This window comes from Electrophorus electricus, chromosome 1 (genome assembly GCF_041902795.1).
Source record: "Electrophorus electricus isolate QZ-2024a chromosome 1, ASM4190279v1, whole genome shotgun sequence".
In the NCBI taxonomy this organism is placed as follows: domain Eukaryota; kingdom Metazoa; phylum Chordata; class Actinopteri; order Gymnotiformes; family Gymnotidae; genus Electrophorus; species Electrophorus electricus.
The window spans coordinates 10,023,023-10,031,890 of record NC_137497.1 but is presented as its reverse complement, the minus strand read 5'-3'; the positions used below and the strand labels follow the sequence as shown (position 1 = coordinate 10,031,890).

General features: G+C 39.3%; 1 long non-coding RNA gene across 1 annotated transcript; it reads right to left on the bottom strand.

Annotated features, from left to right (window-relative positions):
• Positions 1-1,015: 1,015 nt before the first annotated feature.
• On the bottom strand, positions 1,016-8,366 carry LOC145657038 (uncharacterized). The gene is made up of 4 exons (XR_014122854.1): positions 8,009-8,366; positions 2,272-2,333; positions 1,680-1,749; positions 1,016-1,527 (listed from the first exon to the last, which is right to left on the bottom strand). It is a non-coding gene; the product is annotated as an uncharacterized LOC145657038 (long non-coding RNA).
• Positions 8,367-8,868: the final 502 nt, after the last annotated feature.

Below are 8,868 nucleotides of genomic sequence, written 5' to 3'. Positions count from 1 at the left end.
TAGACTATACATTAATTTCCAGAATGTTTCCATACAATGAATTTCCCAAATTAAATAGCATATCCTCAAACAAACATTTTCTCTAATTTCTTTCACTCCTGATTTTGAATCTGTGATCAAAACCTTAAGCTTTGAAATAAATCATTTGCACATACATGTTTGAAATATTGCATAGTCATATCTGCCTTGAACCATTGTCTGATTTCCTTGAATATTCTCTAATGTTTTGTCTTTGAGTAATGAAATGTTTTTGAGGTCTTTCATCAGCTGTGTAAGCAAAGTGCTTCTGAATTAGTAGTAGGAGAAGCCAGATAATATATGAAAAATTAGTAGTGTGCTTTATATTGTTTGTAAGAACTCCTTTGTATTTATAAATGTGCTCAGGTGAAATTAGTGTGATAAAAATTTGCTCTTGTGTTCCAGTTGTTTTGTTTCCCTCTTTCTGTTCTATATTCTATATAATGCACTATATCGAATTAATTTATGTTTTGTAAGGTAACTTGAGCTAAATGCCTGACAGTCAAAACCTGAGAGAAAGAAGCTATAAATTTGCATGAACAGATCTGTTGAGCCTTTCCTTCTTATGCCACCCCTGAGATCAGTAGATAAAAACAGATTTTAGCAGAGTCATTTTAAACAGAAGTAACTTCAAGTCTAGAACCTCTCACGAGAAGAATTTTGTACTTAGAATAACATCTTATTTTATATGTTTGTCAGATACCCAGTTTGTTAGTCTGTCTAAACTCGATTCATTTGCTCTTCACCATTCAGTCAACTTAAGGTTATCTTCTTTTGGCATTGGTAGAATTTGGATTAGTACTGTTTGGCCGACAGTAATCACCTGATTATATCACCTGATATAATGACCTAAATAACTGTTGCAGCTAGGATTAGTAAGCACAACATCCAAACAGTGTCACCTGAAGTCCAGGTTTACCATGCTCTGTGTTGTGGCCTTGACAGTATGCATAAGTGAACAGTACCATTAGGTGCACTAAGCCTAGTGGGTTAATTTGGCCTCCTGTTTCTCATGTGACGTTGGAGTGTGAGGTTGGCTGACTGACTCTCTCCGACGGGTCACATCAATCCAAACTTTCACTTTCATTGCACATCTCCCATCATTAGGTGCTGCACCGGGCCACATGAAACCCATCCAGGGGAGTAGGTGCCATGCACAAAGTCATACACACACACACACACACAGTCTAAAGTTTATTCGATGTAGCAATTTTGTGTAAGTGCCATTGTCGACCTTAGTTCACATTTCTCTCTATAATAAATGACTGCAGCATGCAATGTGATAGATGAGGGCCAGGGTTACAGGCAGCCCCGCAGGCCCGACAGGGACTCATCACTGGGATCAAACTCAGCTCAATCTCCTGCCCTGTACACACCTCCAGTGGCCAGCTAAGTTTTGTTCAACACAAAGCATACACAGCACCCAAGCTTAGTATGAGGAAATGTTTGACTGTGAAGGACAACACCTCCTTAATCAGCCCGTAATGTAGCATCAGCAAAACTCTACATCTAAGGGAAGAGAATAAAAGAAAAGAAAAAGAAAAAAGACAAAAGGTTATATACAGCAAACTTGTAGTGTTACCATCTGAACATGATGCACATATAACAAGTTTAAAAGCAGTTTGTGAGAATTTCAAATCACTTCTTCTCATGTCAAGCACCTTTGTGTTTGTTCTTTCCAGCAGGATGGATGTCATGTTTTCTGTTGGAGGCTGTTCACCTGTGACTCCTCTGTAAATCCCGAAAGAATAGGACTTAAGAATAATGTGAGGTCTTTCACTTCTGTCGTGCCAATCTCCTAGGTGTAGGTTCCACTATGTTTTGCTGTTATTCTTTATATCTATGAAATACTTGTTAGATAGAACTACATATATGCATTAGTTGGGGAAAACAGTACAGTCTTTGGTAAATGTAGCTTTAAAATTGTCATGTAGCTTATGCCAGGTATAAATCAAGCATTCACGTATATGCCAACCATTCATGAAAATATTCAACCATGTTCCTGCATTGACCAATGGAGCCCATGAGATGAAACTAGAAAACACAGCAGGCATCGATCTGCAAATCAATTCTTCTTTATATAAAATAGGATAAAGCATGCGTTTCCATTGGACTTCCATTACATTTCCAAGGAGTCATCGCTACGGAAATGCATTTGTGGTTAATTATGTGCGCTTAATTGAAAACGTAGCAAAAGAAGAGCCTTTCTAAAGAATATACATAAAGCCCAAGAGAGAAAAAACAATTATTTACATCAAAGTTGGAGCTTGATTCACACTCCACACCCACTACGGTTGCCAGGAAGACCCATCGCCCTGCAAATACATAAAGCACATTCATCAAAATGACAACACAACCCGGTGCAAATTCAGAAAACTTACACAACTTCAGAAATGCTGCAAATCCAGTCACAACACAATGGAAGTTTGCCACAACAACAGAATGGCTGTTTGCAGAGGACACGGGGAGGAGATGGACTTCTGAGATCAGTGCCAAGTCTTTTGGAAGTGAAAAGTAAGTTTTTTGGTTACCATGGTTTTATTATGATATACGTGATACAGAACGAAAGACCGACCTATTCATGCATATTTATTTATGCTAGGCTGTAGGCAGCCTTAAAAATGATGATTAAAATCCAAAATACTTACAATTAGATTGTTATTTATTTGAAATCACATTTTGTATGCATGTAGCTATAAACATCACACTTCAGATAAGATAAGAACAAGATAGTTGACCAGCATGAGCAATAACCAAACTGGTCGACCAGTATAATCAGATTTGACCAGTATGACCCTGCTGATTATACTGCTTGAATAGCTTGGTCAAGTTGTTTATGCTGCTGGACCCACTGTCCAGTTGGAAATTATAGCTAAACCATCAAACTTGAACCAAAACATAGCCTTTGCTGGTCTACCAGTTTAATCAGCTGGTTTAACTGCATAAGGTACATCTATTGCCTGGGTGTCCAGCTTTTCAACTATCTTGACCATCATTGACCAGATTAGTTCATCTGACAGCAGCAAATTAGCTGGATTTTGTAGCTAGGGCTGTAGCATGCCTGTTACTGAGGTCCAGTTTACCATAGATATATACAAATCTAACAGTGCAAGCATAATAACAGAAAAGTAATAACCTAATTTAGGTATTTAAATAAAAAATTATAATTCATGAAAGAGAATGTCCCCACAATTTGCACATTCTAAAGACATCACCTGTTCATTGCAGCATGTTTGGTCAGCGTAATCTCAAGAGAGAGATAGTATTTGCTAACCGTCAAAATGATTTATTGCCTGATTTGATTGATTAACTTGACAACGGTGGCCATAAACATCCTCTCAAGCTCCGCCCTCCTCCTGGTCGTTGCAGTGCCCTTCGGTCCTCCTTGGCCCAGGCTAAACAGCCTCAGGCCTCCCCCAAGAAATTTCTGGGGGTGTTCCCATCCGCTTTCGGAGAAGACCCGGACAGCAGTCGCTGTCCTCTCCCCAATGCAGGGTGGGGGTGCCTACAGACCTCCTGCTAGGAAATCCCTTTTTTGCCGCGGAAGCTTGCATCCTGTGTATATTGGTCATTCTGTAACGTGGTAGCCTAAGTGCCGAAGGGCTTGAAGCAGGATGCACAGACTTCCTCGACATGGACGAATATTTATTCCAACACAACATAAAGGACAAATGTGGCACTCGCGTGAAAACAAACAATGAACATGAGCACACTAAACGCTAATGATTTTTAACATTTAACATGATAATTAAACAAACAGTCAAGCCTCGATACATAGTTACAAACACGCTACACTAACAATGACCAACACACTGCCAGCTTGACATGAGTTTAAATACACAGACAAGACGAGGTACAGGTGTGTGCAGGCGTGGCCACAAACATCCTCCCAAGTCACGTGGCGGGCCAAACCCCATGACTCGCAGGAGACGAGCGTTCTGTGACACTTCAAAATAGTTTTATTGACTTTTAAAAAAATTATTTAATTGAGAAATAATCAAGTGATTAAAGTGAATAAAAGTTATTATTATTAGTCTTAAATGAGTACGTACCACCCAGTTTTTAATGTTCACTCTGCTCCGCTGCCAGTCATGTACTGATACTCAAAGACGCATATGGGTCTCAGTTGTGTGTCTCTCTCTCTCTCACTCACCCACTCACTCTCCCATCCCACTCTCTCCCATTGGCTGATTCTCTAAGAAGTCACACCTCCTCACAAGTCCTCCCACTACCATGCAGTAAAAACTTTCTGACAAAATTGATATAAGGTGTCCTTCTGCCTAAAATCAAACTCCTCCAAGAGTCAGGACTAGGCCAGAAAGATCAAATTTTGCCACCTTTTTTTCCCTACCCAACCAACCGGTCTGACCAATCCTGTGCAGCGTGCAACTCCTCCCACAAAACCAGACCCTCATACCCGCTCATTCAAGTTTAGTTGTACCCCCGATGTTTGAGTAGGAATCATTATTTCATTATTAAATAATTATTTCAATGTGATTAAAGAAAATTAAAGTTTTCAGTCTCATACACCAGCTTTTCTCCACTTTCTCTGTCTGTTCAGTGTCCTCTCTGACACACACTCTGCAGTGAGAGGTCATTGATTGATTGATTGATTGATTGATTCTCTCTCTCTCTCTCTCTCTCTCTCTCTCTCTCTCTCACACACACACACACACACACACACACACACACACACACACACACACACACACACACACACCTCTCCACATCTTATCTGCCATATGTACTCAAACAGGGCAATAAGCAAACTTTTCAGAAAACATCACAAAGTTTTCTTTTTTTTTTTTTTTTCTCTGATCTCTAACCAATGTGGTTACTCTATAAGTTTTATCACACAAGGTTTTTGTCCGTTATCACACGTTGTGCTCTTACCACTTTCAGTGCGTTCCACAACTGAAAGAGGTGTTTGGGGGAGGGACGTAATTTACAACTTTTATCCAAAAACCATCTCTTTCCCCACCAACTTTTTCTTAAAGCCGTATATTCAGTACTTCACTCCTTTAGGTCACAGCTGTAATTGTAAGCGATACATCTGAAAGCTTTGCCAAGTCGTGCGAACGAACATGGACACGGATCAACCGTTATCCATTTTTTAAATAATTCTGTTCTATGTATTTCTATAGTTTCCGACATTCACTTTCTTGACTCTGAGGAGAGAATTGCCGACCAAGTTCATTTCTTATTTGTGAACTTTTATACATTTGTTCTGTTTACATTTTTTGTTACCTTTTATTTGCAGATATAAGGACACAAGCTGATGAAACAGTTCATATATCGAATGAGTTATTACAAGATAATCTTTTCTAGAGTGCGTCTACCATATGTTAAAACTCCGCTTTATGTCTAAAAGGTTATGCAGTGCGTTAATTTGTCACACAGAGGCAGAGGGGGTGAATCCCTCTACCATCATCCACTATTCATCGAGCCCTCCGGCGGAGCTCACAAATATTTCACCTCGTACAACCGGCAATGTCTATAGAAACGTATACAGAGGTCACTGTGGCTTATAAGATACATCTAAATATCTCTATGCCTATTCACGCTGTTCAACCACACTAACCTGTAGGCCACCATCTCCACATAAGTATATTAAGTAAGTAAATTTACGTAAGTAAATTTTCTTTAATCACAATAATACTATATATGATATATATCAATTTTTGTCAGAATGCATTTTCTGCATGATAGGGTGACGACTTTTGAGGAGGTGTGACTTCTTAGAGAATCAGCCAATGGGAGGGAGTAGGATGGGTGAGTGAGTGGGTGAGTGAGAGAGAGAGAGAGACACACACACAACCAAGACCCATAGGCATGTTTGAATATCAGTACATGACCGGCAGCTGAGCAGAGCAGTCATCAAAGACTGGGTGGAACGTAATCGTTTAAGACTCGTAACTTTTATTAACTTTAATAACCTGAATATTTCCCAATTAAATATATATTTTTAAGTCAATAAAACTATTCTGAGGATCCCTCATTGTGTTTTAATGTATTTTCATATAATATTGCCACATCATAAATCATATATATATATATATATATATATATATATATATATATATATATAAAATTAATTATATATATATATATATATATATATATATATATATATATAAATAATATTAATAATAATAAATAGATATTAAATATGTGGAGGGGGCAAATCAAATCAAGCAATAAATAATTTTTTGACAGTTTGTAAATTCCATTACATAATGAACTAACCTATAACTCACTTACTCTAGTTAGTACACTGACAGCACATTATCAGACTATATTCACTATTACATTACATAATGAACTAACCTATAACTCACTCTAGTTAGTACACTGAGAGCACATTATCAGACTATATTCAATATTATATTACGTTACATAATGAAATAACCTATAACTTTGCCATCAAGGTTCACTTTCATCATATTAACCCTAAGACATCACAACAAGTCAGCTGCACACAGCTCTTCACACAACACAGAGTAACACAACAACACACAGCTCTTCACACAACACAGACTAACAACAACACACTGCTCTTCACACAACACAGACTAACTGGAAATTCAGGCAGAACCCTCTTAACTTCTCCAGTACTGAACGTTGTTCTTCTTCAACCTGAACTGCGCTGAGCAGAACTGCGTCCTTCACATCATCAGTCTTTCATACATAACTTAGCCAGCTAGCTGCGGATCACAACACACAATAAACACACCTGAAAATGTCCTGCTGTGTAAACTAACTAGTATTTATGAACATGGGACACTGTGCAGCTGGAGCCACTGTTGAATTAGCTGTAGTCACCAGTGTGTAACACAGATGTTAACAAACAGCGCTGAAAGCACAAACGTGAGCTGGACACTGAAGGACTGTAGGACACATGAACGCTAACTAGCTAATAGCAGAAAGCTAACTAGCCTGCTAGCTAATGCCTGCCCTACGCTTCAGTTCAATCTTTGGCAAACGCCACACCTAAAGACACATTTCCCTTTACGTATGCACCTATGTTACAAAAACAACCTGTCATTATAATATTTAGGATAATTTCACTGAGTATCTGTTCAAAAATAGCTAACATTTCTTACCTGCGCGCTGAGTTGTCCTGTTGGACGCATCGTAAGCAGATATTACGCTGCCCTCACAGAGCTCCATGAAGTGAGAAACCTCACACTGTAAAGTGTCTGTTAATCATTTAAACTGAAACAACACGTTTCCTAAACTTTTTAGTTGGAATACAGTGTTGTATTTTTAAAGTTCAAAATCAAGACTTGAAGTTTCAGTTTTAAAAATGAGTTTATTTTCAAAATAATAAAACTATTTGGCCGGATGTGGCTCAATCTCAGGAAACATTGAAGCTATGGATTAACCATGAGGAACTATGGTGCCGCTGCAATACGCGCTATGGCCACTACATTTAGCTGACATTTTTATCCAAAGCAACTTACAGTTATGACTGATTACAGCTTGAGCAGTTGAGGGTTAAGGGCCTTGCTCAGGGGCCCAACAGTGACAACTGGTGGGGCTTTACCCAGCAACCTTCCAATTATAAGTCAAGTATCTTATCCACTGAGCTACCACTGCCACATGGTCATCTTGCACTCAGGACATACAGACTATTGGGAGTTGTGCACTAAGCGTTTGAGGCTTGTGTTTTAAGTGTGAGGAAATGCAGAATAAAAAGAGTTGAACTTAATACACATTATGGCCACTAGATGGAGACAGTATTCCTCTCTCGTCAACAATGAGAGCTTGTTGGCATCAGTGAAAGTGACTTTAGATAAAGTAGCTTGTAGGTTCTAAATTCTAAATTACAGCTAGAAACAACAACTTACAACCTTTACTGTGTCATAACACACACACACACACACACACACACACACACACACACACACACACTAACTTTAATATAAAATATACACACTCCAGTCTATAAAAGTGCTATATACAATAAATATTGTACTTGTATACTTACTTACTATTTACCAATGCCTGATTAAAAAGATGCCCTCACACTCTCTCACACTCGTCTTCTATGTTGGCCACTCGGTCTTTCCTTTATCTCAGAACGGTGTCCATTAAACACTCAGTACTTCACTCCCATTCCAGTCTAACTCCTCCTTGTCAGGGAAACATAACGATATTGTGGGTGTTACCCCAGAATGGGTGGAGAGGTTCACTTCACTCTGGCCCCAGAGCTAAAATGCTAACAGCTCCCCTGAGGTGTTCAGCCCATGGTTCAGAGTCAAAAGATAACAACCAGACCTGCTGAACTGGTTTCTGGTAATGAAAACTGCTGTGGGCAAATTACAAACTGTTATTCAGAACTTGAACTGAAGCTAAATCCTAGGTGCTTATTCTTTGTACCCCTCCAATGTCTCTCTCTCCATCTCTCTCTTTCTGTACCCCCATGTCTCTCTCTCTCTCTTTTTCTCTCTCTCTGTCTGTCCCCATCTCTCTCTCACACACACATGTGACAGCAGCACTACACCCTGATGGATCTCTCTCTGTCTCACACAGCACATGTTGATAGAAAGTGTTTCATTCTTTCTTGAACTCAAGCATCTAAACTGCTTTCTGGTGATGACAACTGGTTGTGTCTGAGTTCCAAACAGAACCTAAACAGAAAAATCCCCTGTAAGAATGAATACCTACACTATTAGTGTAGTGACCTGAAGTGCTAAATGTGTAAGGGTTGGCACCAGGCTAAAGCCCCCTCCGGCCACCAGAGGGAGGCCTCGTGTCAGGAACACCACTAATCAGGCTTAACGCCCAACAGCTGGGGTAGACCTTATATAAGCCCAGTGACCCACACATTCAGGGCTGGGTCTTTGC